Raw genomic sequence first — 14,286 nt, forward strand, 5'->3', positions numbered from 1 at the left:
TGGGTTAGAAAATTGTACTTTATTCTTCTGATCTCGTGGTTTAATATGAATTGAATTAAATTGAGCATTTACTTTGGAACAGGAAAGTTGAATTATTTTTTTTTCATGATTACATGATGAGTTTATAACAGGAAAGATAGTGTTCAATATTAAAACAAGGGAAGATTTTACAGCAAGACAAATCTGTCTTGCCTTGCAAATTCTACAATTTAGTAGCTATTTGCCATTGGTCAAGCTACTGACCATATCTTCGAATGAATATCTTCAAAGATTAAATGAATTTCATATCTCTTAATTTACTACAAGCATTGTGCTTACATTACAAAACGTGCTTACAAACATTAAATTATGATTGATAATAGTAGTATTTTCTATGTACCCTATACATGCACAGATACATATATAACAATGTATATAAAATATATATCATATAATATATTATATATGTGTATATATATTTATATATATACATACATATGTGTGTGTATATACATATATATAACTTAAGCCTTTCCCAATAACACATATATTGTTGTTTCTATTTAATAAGAATAAGAACTTATTCTATATTCTTATTCTTATTCTATATATATACACATATATGTGTGTGTGTGTATATATATATATATATATATATATCCTTATTCTATATTCTTATTCTTATTCTATTCCACAAAAGAATAGAATGTAGAAGTGCTATGGAAAAGCATCACTGTCTGCCATTTAGCTGAACTTCACCACACATATTTTGTGAGATAATTATAAAAAATATTTTGATGTCAAGGCACTTCATCTTTCCTAATCACCTCATTTTACTTGTATAAAAGCAAAAATATATTTAATTTCCCCTTTATTTACAATGAAAAGTGATTAAAGAGTTCAGAGATAAGTTACACATTTTATTTATCCTTAAAATGCCCACTATTTTTTTTTAATTTTTAATTTTTAATTTTTTTCTAAAGTATTTGCTATCTCCTTGAGGTACTGAGTTAACTTTAAAAGTTCTTTGTCTTTATCTCAATTTAAGTGCGCTTTCATAAAAGGCCTTATCTTTAATCCATTTTGTGGACTAATGTGGGTTCATTAGAAAATTTCTTCCTATGTCATCAAACATTATGGTATTTTTTTTCTGTAAAACTCTGAAAACTTCCCCCATATAACACCAAGAGGTTTTACATCTATTAATCCTCTCCTTGGAGTATGCACAGTTATCATAGCAGCACTGTCCAACATGAAGGTAATCTTATAATTTGCATTTGTGCTCACTCCAAGCTCTTTCATTTTAGCTTCAATCCACTTCATATTTGTTGTGGACCAAATAACAATGTCATAATCCTCATATGCAGATGTTAGGAACTCATGAAGATATAGCCGCATAAATTCTATTCCAGTCTCTGCACAAGACCTACGGTCAAATAATGTATAACCAACATCTAGTACCAAAAGCTTTTTTCCTTCCCTGGGAGGATTCAAAATTTCCACTTTATACTCTTTTATGCCCACTGTTTATAATACAGTAATAATTTTGCTAAGCTTGAATGAACTCTAGCTTATTCTTTCTATTATGTCTAACCCAAAGTGATATTCTCAAAATCTCTAAGTGCTAAAAGAAATGTGTAATTTTTTATCTTCCTTTTAGTTAAAAACAACAAAAAAAATCTAAGTCTCCAAATTGTTATTTAAAGGACACTATATTGAACCAGCCATCTAATGCTTGACTGTTTCTATATTATCAACTAACAGTTAAAAATGATATGGTTGGACAACTACAAATATAGGACAAATAAACACAAGATCATATTACTTTGAATTAAAAAATCCTTCGTTATTTATAAATGAGATGGACATATATCAAGAATTTATTTTTTTCTCCATATAACAGTGTTTATCATTTAACCACATTATTTTTCAAGCTTAATTGAAAATCACAATTCTGCCTTATCATGAACGATGTTTCTTGTCATACAGACATGTCCAGTGACTCACAATTTTTACAACTGTATTTTCTAAACTATGACAACTTTATGCCCAAGAATATGACAACTTAGATCTAAAAAAACAAGACTAAACAAAACAAAACACTAAAAAATAAAACATACCAGAAATAGAAAAGAAATAAATATTTGAATAGCTCCATATTACTGAAGTTGTAGGGTCTACAATTTTATTTTTTTCCCAAGAAAACTCCTGATGCAGATGGCTCAAATGATGAATTTTTCCAGTATGTTAAGGCAATCAGAAAAACTTTACACAAACTTTTTCAGAAATGGAGAAAGATGGATGGCCTGCAGACTCATACGCCTGTTTTTAGGTACATGTTTTTAGGGCAGAAGTTCAGAAGTTAACTTTCATATGTTCAATCACCTATGTTTCATCACAGAATCAATGGATTTATAGACATTATCATATTGTTGGATCCTAATTATGCTATCCAATATACAGTTGACCCTTGAACCACACAGGTTTGAACTATATGGGTCCTCTTAATATATGTATTTTTTACAGTATGGTACTATAATATATTTTCTCTTATGATTTTCTTAACATTCAATGCTCTAACTTATTTACTGTAAGAATACAGTATATAATAAAAAATAATACAGTATATATTACATACAACATATAAAATATGTATTAATCAGCTGTTTATGTTGTCAATAAGGCTTCCAGTCAACAGTAGTCTATTAGTAGTTAGGTTTTGGGGGAATCAAAAGTTATACACAGATTGTCAACTGTACGAGGGTTAGTACCCCAACCCTTGTATTGTTTCAGGGACTACTGTACTTGTTTTCCTTCCCAGTTATCTATCCTTTATGTATTTTGTGAGATGTATGTTTCTTGTCAATGTATTTTATAAACTTGAAAAAGGCAAGAATAAGGGGAGAATTCCCTATAGATTTCAAAAAAAGTTGACCATAAATTTTTATTTTAAAATTAAATTCATACACCTAATTACCAAACCATCCATATAACTATTGTTAATAGGCCCACTTTTCCCCTACTTTCCTCAAAGCTGTGACGAAAGAACACATGTCTGCAGGATTTACATCACCTGCTATATTCCATGTGGTTAGGCTAATGTGATTCCTATTAAGAAAATTCATGCTAAGTTCCAGTGGACACAGTTCCTGTCTTGATCTCAATAATCACTGTCTGCCTTGCTCATGAAGTTAAGTGCCTTGTTCTTTTTACCAACTAACCTAATCTTATCTATTCCTAAATGATGATAATATTAATTTAACCTGATTCTCCATTTAAATACATGATGTATCAATTTGTTAGCATATGATGTCTACCTTTTAACAATCTATCAATATGCAATTCTAGTTAGTATGTGTCACACTTCATGATAAATCTAAATCTATGGAATTTTGATCAGAATGGCATTAAAAGTATAGATTGCTCTAGGCAGTAGACATTTTAACAATGTTTATTCTTCCGATCCAAAGCATGGAATGGTCTTCCATCGTTTTGTGTCTTCTTCAATTTCTTTCATGAGTGTTCTGTACTTCCTCGAGTACAGATCCTTTACCTCTCTGGTTAGGTTTATTCCCAAGTATCATATGGTTGTTGGTGCTATACTAAATGGATTGATTCTCTAATTTCCCTTTCTGTATTTTCATTGTTAGTGTATAAGATAGCCACTGATTTCTGTACATTGACTGTATCCTGCCACATTACTGAGTTGCTGTATGAGTTCTAGTAGTTTGGGGGTGGAGTCTTTTGAGTTTTCCATATAAAGAATCATGTCATCTGTGAAGAGAGAGAGTTTGACTCCTTCCTTGCCAATTTGGATACCTTTTTCTTCTCTTTGTTGTCTGATTGCTGTTGCTAGGACTTCTAATACTATGTTGAACAAAAGTGGTGAGAGTGGGCATCCTTGTGTTCCTGATCTCAACGGGAAGGCTATGAGCTTTATTTTTCAAAAAGCTGGAGCAAATGATCCAAAAATTTGTATGGAATCAGAAGAGACCCCGAATTGCTAAGGAAATGCTAAAAAACAAAAATAAAACTGACGGCATGACAGCACCTGATTTCAAGCTTTACTACAAAGCTATGACCACTAAGACAGCATGGTACTCCATAACAACAGAAACATAGATCAGTGGAACAGAGTAGAGAGCCCAGATATGGAGCCTCAACTCTATGGTCAAATTATCTTCAACAAAACAGGAAAAAATATACAGTGGAAAAAAGACAGTCTCTTCAATAAATGGTGCTGGGAAAACGGGACAGCTATACATAGAAGAATGAAACTCGACCATTCTCTTACACCGTAAACAAAGACAAACTTAAAATGGATAAAAGACCTCAATGTGAGACAGGAATCTATCAGAATCCTAGAGGAGAACATAGGCAGTAACCTCTTTGATATCAGCAACAGCAACTTCTTTCAAGATATGTCTCCAAAGGGAAAGGAAACAAAACTGAAAATGAACTTTTGGGACTTCATCAAGATCAAAACCTTCTGCACAGCAAAGGAAACAGTCAACAAAACAAGGAGGCAACCCACAGAATGGGAGAAGATATTTGCAAATGACAGTACAGATGAAAAGTTGATATCCAGGATCAATAAAGAACTCCCCAAACTCAACACACACAAAACAGACAATCATATCAAAAAATTGGCAGAGGACATGAACAGACGCTTCTCCAATGAAGACATACAAATGGCTATTAGACACATGAAAAAATATTCATCATCATTTGGGCCATCAGGGATATTCAAATTAAAACCACATTGAGATACCACCTTCCACCAGTTAGAATGGCCAACATTAGCAATAGAGGAAACAACATGTGATGGAGAGGATGTGGAGAAAGGGGAACCCTCTTACACTGTTGGTGGGAATGCAAATTGGTGCAGCCACTTTGGAGAACAGTGTGGAGATTCCTTAAGAAATTAAAAATAGAGCTTCCCTATGACCCTGCAATTGCACTACTGGGTATTTACCCCAAAGATACAGATGTAGTTAAAAGAAGGGCCATCTGTACCCCAATGTTTATAGCAGCAATGGCCATGGTTGCCAAACTGTGGAAAGGACAAAGATGCCCTTCAATGGACAAATGGATAAGGAAGATGTGTTCCATATACACTATGGAGTATTATGCCTCCATCAGAAAGGATGAATACCCAACTTTTGTATAAACATGGACAGGACTGGAAGAGATTATGCTGAGTGAAATAATTCAAGCAGAGAGAGTCAATTATCATATGGTTTCACTTATTTGTGGAGCATAACAAATAACATGGAGGACATGGGGGGATGGAGAGGAGAAGGGAGCTGAGGGAAATTGGAAGGGGAGGTAAACCATGAGAGACTATGGACTCTGAAAAACAACCTGAAGGTTTTGAAGGGGCGGGAGGTGGGAGGTTGGGGGAACCAGGTGGTGGGTTTGGGGATGGCACGGATTGCATGGAGCACTGGCTGTGGTGCAAAAACAATGAATACTGTTAAGCTGAAAACAAATAAATAAATAAATAAATAACATATAAACCTGATGCTGAATTTTAATGAAGTTCCTCAGAAATGGTTAAATCTGTTATCTGACAGTGCAATCTATTTTCAACTGTATCTTTTCCCATCTAGTAAATTTTTGTAAAATTTGTATTGTCAGTTTTCATATATAAATAACTTCTGTAGATTATTGTGAGAATTTGATGAAATCAATGTGTTCAATATTTAATGCACAATGTCTCTATTAAGATTCAATAAACAGTTTCTTTACTTTCTGTGGCCCCTATTTTGTTTTTTAAGACAAACATACTTGTATTTCAAAAAGTAAAATCAGTCTAAACTTTATCAACAACCAATACCTGAAAAAATATACTTCACAAACAATTTTTACTCCTATTCCTGTTCATTTAATGTACTGAAACTGGTTTCATGTCAGGTCTTGAGAAGATGTCTCAGCGAAATTTGAGTTGACATTTATAAAATCATATCTATGTTGAAATGTTTTTAGGTTGTCATTTACCTACTGTTAGAGGTTTATGAAGTGACAGGTTAGGAGGAAAAAGAGGGGGAAAAAAAAAAGCAGTGAAGCAGTGTATGAAGCATTCCCAAAGTTGAAAAAACTTTAGTTAAAGAATAATGCTAATCCTTCAACCTTTTATAATCTATTATAAAACTCTTCAAAGATATTTAATAATTATCAAAGAAAGAAAGAAAGAAAGAAAAGAAAAGAAAAAGGCAGAAATCCATCCAGTCCGTCCATGAATATCGGAAGTTTGAAAGTTCACTTTCCAAGAACAGAAGACATTGGTTAATTAATTAATTAATTAATTTTTAAAAATGATGATTGCAACATGTGGTGTCTAATTTGGATGTGTCTGGAGCCTTAGAAGTTTGACTACTGCACATTCTCCTACAAATGGACCTTAAGAGCATGTTTGAATGTTCTAGTTGGGGAGCACAGCTACTTCTATACCCTTGATTAAAGAGTCCTCCCCTATCAGGGAAGGTCATCCTTTTGGACCAAACATGCAGTTCCAGGAAGGGTGCATATGGAGTGGTTAGGGAGGGAAGGGACATCCCGTAGCCACCCAGATCAGTGGAGTCAATCCTGGTGACCAATGGGGTGACAGATGTTACAGTCAGATTGCCCTTACATCCGACATTAGTTATTTTATTTACACAGAAACTTTCACCTACAGAAGCTTATTAAACCTAGTTAATTAAAGTGTACAATATTTTTTAAACCCTCATTTTCTTTTAGTAGGCATGATTCTTCCATTAAGATAATTTTAGTCCATCCACCATCATTATTTTTAAAAAGCTTACTAAATACAAAGAAATACCTAAATTCACATATTAGGGGATTTATTCAATAAATATTACCTTCTACGAAATTCTCTTTGTGAGAATCATACATTTGAAAGAAACTTGGCTTCTTCATCAATGAACTTCTATTCCAGGACTGGATTTCCACAGACTAGCTATGGAAAAGAGAAAGGCTCATAACTTCTCTGGGTCTCAGCTCAGTGACTTATATTTTTAAGATTTTTTAAAAGTTTTTAAATTAACTATACAATTGACCTTTAATTGACCTTTATTTGTAGAGTTATGTTTATTTTATTCTTATAATTGTGGTACTAAACAACTCCATCACACCAAAAATACTCCCCTATGCTGTTCCTTTAGTGTCCCTCTCCCCCCACCACTAACTTTAACTACTGGCAACTATTCATTTATCCTTCATCCTAATACTTTGATCTTCTTAAGAAATTTCCATCAATGGAATTATGTAATATTTAGCCTTTGAGATTGCTTTTATTATTTTTTTTCATGTCAATATATTTTGGGGATTTATTCAAATTTTTGCAAGGGTCGAAAGTCCATTACATTTTATTGCTACACAGGTTTTTTCTCCCATTTACCTGCAAAAAAACATTTGATTTTTTTCCCCTTCTTGTGGCAGTTGTAAATAGGTCTGCTATAAATATTTTGTACAGGTTTATGTGTGGACATACATTTAAATTCTCTAGGGAAAATATATATGCATGTGGTTACTAAATCATAAGTATATGTTGCAATATCATTTACAATAGCCAAGATATGGAAGCAATGTAAATCTTCATCAATAGATAAATGGGCAAAGATGTACATACACACACACACACGCACACATACACACTGGACTATTACTCAGTCACAACAAGTGATGAGACCCTGCCATTCATGACAACATAGATGGACCTAAAGGGTATTATGCTAAATGAAGTAAGTCAAACAGGGAAGGACAAATACCATAGCATTTCACTCATATGGGAACTCTACAAGAAAAAATGAGGGGCACCTGGATGGTTCAGTCAGTTAAGTGTCTGCCTTCAGCTCAGGTCATGATTCTGGAATCCTAGGGATCAAGCTCCTCATCATGCTCCCTGCTCAGCAGGGAGTCTGTTTCTCCCTCTCCCTCTGCTTCTCCCCCTGCTCATGCTCTCTCTCTCTCTCTCAGTCATTATCCCTCTTAAATAAATAAAATACTAAAATAAATAAATAAAAGAACAAATGGACATAAAAACAAAAATCAGCATCAGACCCAAACTGGTGGTTGCCAGATGGGAGTAGGGAGTAAAATAAGTAAAACGGGTAAAAAGGATTATGAGGTAGAAACTTCCAGTTATAAGATATGCCACAGAAGTAAAAGTACACACACATATCACCAATAACAAACAATGATATATAACAACTAAAACTCTCATATTTTGCTGGTGGGAATGCAAAATGTTTTGTTCAGCCTACTGACTTAAGGTATTGTAATTTGACTAAATTTCCTTCACAGTAGTTCACAGTTAAGTATTTTAGTTTTCCAAGATGCTTGAAAAATTGTAAAAACAGTAAGAACATCTGTGTCTAGAAAACAATGTATTATAATAGAGTTAAATATACAAGGATGAGTTATATATAGAGTATACTCATGAATTTTAACAACCCGCTGTAAGAATCTGTAAGGATCAGGATGTCTGGGTGGCTCAATCAGTAAGCTTCTGCCTTTGGCTGAGGTCATGATCCTGGGGTCCTGGGATCCACATCCACATTGGGCTTCTTTCTCAGCAGGGAGCCTTCTCTCTCTGCATGCTATGCCTGCAGCTCCCCCTGCTTGTACTCTTTCTTTCTGAAAAATAAATAATTAAAAAATCTATAAGTGATCAAAATAGGCATACACATTCAGATGCTATTGGAATTCACATTTTATTATAGATGAAAGGTAATGAAGTTAAGCAAACTACAAAAATATCATGTATTACTAATTCATATTATACTACACATCTTATTAGATATGTTGGATACATTGCACTATCTGCTTGAAATACTGTAACTATCTTTAAGAAAAAGCTGCATTTGAGAACTACATCAGCTCATGAATTTAACTTTGGTGGTTATAAGTAATACAGGTTAAATGAGAGAATTTATCTTGCTTATGGAATTAGTTCTGGCTCATTACATCATGAGAAGTTTCCTCAGGAACTCTAAATAACAGAGATACAAGATCATCTAAGGGCACAGATGCATAAAATATGTGTTTCTACATGTATCCCAATTAAATTTAAAATCTGTGTTTCAGATATTAAAACAGATAGAAATAACTGGGGGTTTTAGATAATTTTTATACATAATTTTGTTTTACTAGATTTAAAGCTATTCCATATTTTTCCAAAATTTGAGGGAGTATAAACTCAAAGAAGTGCTTATTATTACCAAACCAATGCATAATACATTATCTACAGCAACCCTCCCTCCTTCTCATAACATTTTCCTTCCCTGAGGAACAATCAACCTAATTTTTTTAATTTAATTTTTTATTTTTTATAAACATATATTTTTATCCCCAGGGGTACAGGTCTGTGAATCACAGGTTTACACACTTCACAGCACTCACCAAAGCACATACCCTCCCCAATGTCCATAATCCCACCCCCTTCTCCCAAACCCCCTCCCCCCAGCAACCCTCAGTTTGTTTTGTGAGATTAAGAGTCATTTATGGTTTGTCTCCCTCCCAATCCCATCTTGTTTCATTTATTCTTCTCCTACCCACTTAAGCCCCCATGTTGCATCACCACTTCCTCATATCAGGGAGATCATATGATAGTTGTCTTTCTCTGCTTGACTTATTTCGCTAAGCATGATACACTCTAGTTCCATCCATGTTGTTGCAAATGGCAAGATTTCATTTCTTTTGATGGCTGCATAGTATTCCATTGTGTATATATACCACATCTTCTTGATCCATTCATCTGTTGATGGACATCTACGTTCTTTCCATAGTTTGGCTATTGTGGACATTGCTGCTATAAACATTCGGGTGCACGTGCCCCTTTGGATCACTACGTTTGTATCTTTAGGGTAAATACCCAATAGTGCAATTGTTGGGTCATAGGGTAGTTCTATTTTCAACATTTTGAGGAACCTCCATGCTGTTTTCCAGAGTGGTTGCACCAGCTTGCATTCCCACCAACAGTGTAGGAGGGTTCCCCTTTCTCCGCATCCTCGCCAGCATCTGTCATTTCCTGACTTGTTTATTTTAGCCATTCTGACTGGTGTGAGGTGATATCTCATTGTGGTTTGTATTTCCCTGATTCTGAGTGATATGGAGCACTTTTTCATGTGTCTGTTGGCCATCTGGATGTCTTCTTTGCAGAAATGTCTGTTCATGTCCTCTGCCTATTTCTTGATTGCAATCAACCTAATTTAAAGACAGAAAAGTTTAGCCAGTTAAACTGGTTAGGTTGACAGTACCTTGAAGTACATACTTCTCCTTTCCATCTCCTCCTCCTCTTTCTTCCTCTTCCTCCTCCTCCTCCTCCTCCTCCATCTCCTCTTCTTCTTCTCATTCTTCTGCTTCTCCTTCTCCTCCTCCTCCTCCTCCTTCTTCTTCTTCCTCCTCTTCTTCTTCTTGTTGTATGTTATTTTGTTTTTGTTTTTATTTTAATTCTAATGAGCTTACATAGTGTCATATTAGTTTCAGGTGATTCAGCAATTTCATACATCACCTGGTACTTATCATAAATACAATCTTAAATAACCACCACCTACTCAACCCATTCCATCTCTCTTAATTGTTATGTATAATATTTCGCAGTTTTGCCGATGCCATTATGAACTACATCACTACTCTATATATGTGGATTTGGAACAAAGGTTTTTCAAGACAGATTCAGCCCTCACTATAGTTGATATGTATTCTCATAGAAATTTTCCAATAATTGTGGAGAGATATCTATAATGATAACAGTGGCAGCACTTAGTTATTAATACAAATGAGTAGGATTCTCCAAATGTAATTGTACAAAAATAAAATGCATTCAACTTTTTAATATAACCTTCAACAATCAATTTGATCTTTATGGAGCACAACCTATTTCCTGATATGAAATGTTTGTAAAGAATATTAAGAAATCATACATAAATGTACTTTCACTGTTTGCTTAATAATACTGAAATTGTCATCAGTGAGATAGTTACAGAACTCTATGAAATGCTTATTTAAAAACCACTAAGTTTTTTTTGTCTCCATCCATTCCCAGTGAATTTTGGAATTTTTGAAAAGAGAAGATTCCTAAAATAAGTTAGTAATCATAACAAGTAAATTTCAGGCTTGGAGTATTGCCATGAATAAACATCAATCCAAGCTTAGGTAATTTGTTAAGACTTGATCTGTGACCTAAAATGTGATGTAGCCTGGAGAGTGTTCTATGTGATTGTGAAGAATTATTCTGTTGTCAAATAGAAAGTTCTTTATAGGTATGTTAGGTCCATTTGGTCTATAGTGTTGTTCAAGTCTGCTGTCTATAGATTTTCTGTCTGTAATGTTCTATCCCTTATTGAAAGTATGATATTTAGTCTCCTATTTTTATTGTATTGCTGCCTATTCTTTCTAGATTTAAAATTTCCTTTATATATTTAGTTGACCTGATGTTGGATGCATATATATTTAATAATTGATAAATGAAGTTTTGCTTATTTCCTTAGAATTTTCATAAAATCAATAAAGATGTATTTTTCTACCTAACGATATATTTTTCTTCTTTATTTGCATGTAGATGATCTTTAAGTCTAAAAATAGGTAAATATTAGCAAAATATATATCTTTCAACATAACCCAAAAGTAAAATGGTTGTGTGTTGTCTTTCATGGATCCTTTTATAAAAAAATGTTATACATTCACAGTATAGGGCTAAAAGAAAATGACATTTTACTTTATTTCTACACAGAGTGAAGTCTACTGAAAATGAAATCAAATTCATGCCTACTTATCCATTTTTCTTATTAAGCTATTATCAATGCTTGCATTATTCTGTTTGCAATACTTTTAATGATGTGTTAATAAATAAGAAACAATATCAACAACAACAAAAATTTGATTAAAAAAAGTAATTAAGAGGCAGAAGAGAAGAAATTCTGAAGACAAACAGAAAACATTTTTTTTTTTTCTAGGATTGAGATACATGACAATTTATTCCATAGGTTGGTAGATGCTGACTGTGAAATTGCAGTAGTAAAGGTTATAGAGGAATCAACAATATTGTTTTTGGGTCATTAGGTCATGATAAATTCCTTCTGGAAACACAAATAACAAAGATACAAGATCATCTGAGGATACAGATGTGGGGTGTCTGGGTGGCTTAGTCATTAAGCGTCTGCCTTTGGCTCAGGTCATTGACCCAGGGTCCTGGGATTGAGCCTGCCTCAGGGTCCCTGCGTGGCAGGAAGTTTGCTTCTTCCTCTCCCACTCCCCCTGCCTGTGTTCCCTCTCTAGCTGTGTCTCTGCCAAATAAATGAATAAAATCTTAAAAAAAAAAAAAAAAAAAGCACAGGGATGCCTGGATGGCTCAGTTGGTTAGGCGGCTGCCTTCAGCTCAGGTCATGAGCCCAGCATCCTGTGATCGAGTCCCACATCAGGCTCCTTGCTTGGCAGGGAGCCTGCTTCTCCTTCTGCCTCTGCCTGCCACTCTGTCTGCCTATGCTTGCTCTCTCACTCTCTCTCTCTCTAAGAAATAAATAAATAAAATCTTTAAAAAATTAAAAAAAATATATAAAAACACAGATGCATAAAATATTTATTTACATATATATCCCAATTAATTTAAAAATACATTCTTATATATTCTTGAGACATGAAATATATAGATAACATGGTGTTTACATATACTAAGTAAAACTAGAAAATGTTTTAAATTACTTCACACTTTCCTTAGTTTTGAAAAATTATAAATTGAACAACAATAACATGAATACTCATGAAACCTCCAGGGGCTTTTGTAATTCAATAGGTTAGGCTAAACTATTAAATAAATTCAAAAAGAAGCAAAAGATTCTGGTAAATTATGAGGAGAGGAAAGCTTTTTAAATTTATTTTACATGTCACTGCTCCTACTGGTTTTAGGTTCTTGAATTGTCTACTTTAAAAAATAAACCTTGCTATTTTCTTTTTCTGTAAAGTACTTAGATATAGCAAAAAGAAAATTTAGAAGGGAGTATGAAGCAATCTACATCTTAGACCATTAGCAACCTTAGCACTGACTTCTTTCAGTGATACCAACTCAGGCTACAGAACTGTAACATGAGGGAGATTTATATGTGAGACATTATAGTTTGTTTTTAGATATAAACAATTACTATAGTAATGACATAAAAATGGATAACTCTTTATTGTAATTTACTCCAGCACAATATTGTGACACTTCCTTCCAGAATGGGTGTAAATAACTGTTTTAAATTCCAAAGGATGGGTGCCTGGGAGGCTCAGATGGTTGAGCGTCTGGCTTTGGCTCAGGTCATGATCCAGGGTCCTGGGGTCAAGTCCCACATCAGGCTCCCTGCTCAGGGCCTGCTTCTTCCTCTCCTTCTGCCACTCCCTCTGCTTGTGCTCTTTTATTCTCTCTGTAAATAAATAAAATCTTAAAAAAATAAAATAAAATAAATAAAATTCCAAAGACTCCAAATGACAGTTCTTCTCTAAATCCTCCATGTTTTCCTAAAGTAAATAAAAACCATGCTTACTTCTTGCATCTTAGATGATTATTTCACACATATAATACACTGGTCATAAACCTGACAAGCAGAGCAAATTCTTAAGCTATTAAATGAAAACATTCTTTATGTTTTGGTTACCATAACAGTCCTAGATAAATATTTCTTCTAGTTCTTCCTTCTTCTTTTGTCCTTTAACTAAAATACAGGATAATTCTTCATTCTAGTAGTATTTCCACTAAATCATACTATGAAATACAAAGGCAGCAAGAAACTTATAAATATCAATTCATAATTTTTGTATTTTCTTTGTTATTTACCACTCTCTATGGATACTATACTTCATTTATTAAAGACATCTATCTTTTAATAACACATTAACACATTTAAAGTTTGTAATGAGAGGTTTGGTTTAATCCATAAATATACTCTCAGGAAACCTTGTTAATTAGAACATTGGGAAATGGTATTTCCCTAAGACTACTGAGAATGTGATTTTAAATGGAGGGTGACAAATATCCAAATACGTGGTACTGAAAGCTCTCAATAATAAAAATTAATCTTTAAAGATTAATATGTCAATAGAAGAAAGGTGTTATTTAAATCAAAGCTCTTTAATTAGAAAGCAAAGTTTCAGGCAACAAGTTTAAGGTTGAATTCCTAGAGTAACATTTGTGGGTTTTTTTTTTTTTTTAATTTGTTTGTTTGGTTTGGTTTGTTTTTTTAGTTTAGTTTAGCTTTGTTTTTGTCTAATTCTGTCACTGGATTCAACTGTATGGGCTTTAAATTGACTTTTAGAGTTTCATTGCAT

At 33.6% G+C, this 14,286-nt stretch overlaps 1 pseudogene; it reads right to left on the reverse strand.

The window, feature by feature from the left end:
• Positions 1-945: 945 nt before the first annotated feature.
• LOC131812137 (ubiquitin-like domain-containing CTD phosphatase 1) overlaps positions 946-14,286 on the reverse strand; it is an 82,489-nt pseudogene continuing 69,148 nt past the window's right edge.

Source organism: Mustela lutreola, chromosome 12 (assembly GCF_030435805.1).
Source record: "Mustela lutreola isolate mMusLut2 chromosome 12, mMusLut2.pri, whole genome shotgun sequence".
Lineage (NCBI taxonomy): Eukaryota > Metazoa > Chordata > Mammalia > Carnivora > Mustelidae > Mustela > Mustela lutreola.